Below are 1,039 nucleotides of genomic sequence, written 5' to 3' on the forward strand. Positions count from 1 at the left end.
CAAAGGTGTCAGTGAAGTGAGTGACGTCAGCAAAGAAGGTGTCAGTGAAGTGAGTGACGTCAGCAAAGAAGGTGTCAGTGAAGTGAGTGACGTCAGCAAAGAAGGTGTCAGTGAAGTAAGTGACGTCAGCAAAGAAGGTGTCAGTGAAGTGAGTGACGTCAGCAAAGAAGGTGTCAGTGAAGTGAGTGACGTCAGCAAAGGTGTCAGTGAAGTGAGTGACGTCAGCAAAGAAGGTGTCAGTGAAGTGAGTGACGTCAGCAAAGAAGGTGTCAATGAAGTGAGTGACGTCAGCAAAGGTGTCAGTGAAGTGAGTGACGTCAGCAAAGAAGGTGTCAGTGAAGTGAGTGACGTCAGCAAAGAAGGTGTCAGTGAAGTGAGTGACGTCAGCAAAGAAGGTGTCAGTGAAGTGAGTGACGTCAGCAAAGGTGTCAGTGAAGTGAGTGACGTCAGCAAAGAAGGTGTCAGTGAAATAAGTGACGTCAGCAAAAAAGGTGTCAGTGAAGTGAGTGACGTCAGCAAATAAGGTTTTTAGGAAGTGAGTGACGTCAGCAAAGGTGTTAGTGAAGTGAGTGACGTCAGCATGAAAGGAGTCACAGACATTAGCGACGTCAGTAAATGAGTCAGTTAAGTGACGTCAGCTTAAAAAGAGTCATCGAAATTAGTGACGTCAGCTAATGAGTCAGTGAGGATAACGCCGTCAGTGAAATTAGCAACATCATCACAAACAAAATGAGTCAGGTGCAGGGCGATGATGACGTCACTGGCCGTGCAAGATGCCAAAGGTCATTTGGTTCGCCGACGAATCGCCTCGGGCAGATTGACTCGGCAGCGATTACGTAAGCCAATTCGGAATCGGGAATCAAGCAGTGAGAAGGTTGGCACTGAGAATCGGGAATCAAGCAGTGAGAAGGTTGGCACTGAGAATCGGGAATCAAGCAGTGAGAAGGTTGGCACTGAGAATCGGGAATCAAGCAGTGAGAAGGTTGGCACTGAGAATCGGGAATCAAGCAGTGAGAAGGTTGGCACTGAGAATCGGGAA

Source organism: Penaeus chinensis, chromosome 21, assembly GCF_019202785.1.
Source record: "Penaeus chinensis breed Huanghai No. 1 chromosome 21, ASM1920278v2, whole genome shotgun sequence".
NCBI lineage: Eukaryota > Metazoa > Arthropoda > Malacostraca > Decapoda > Penaeidae > Penaeus > Penaeus chinensis.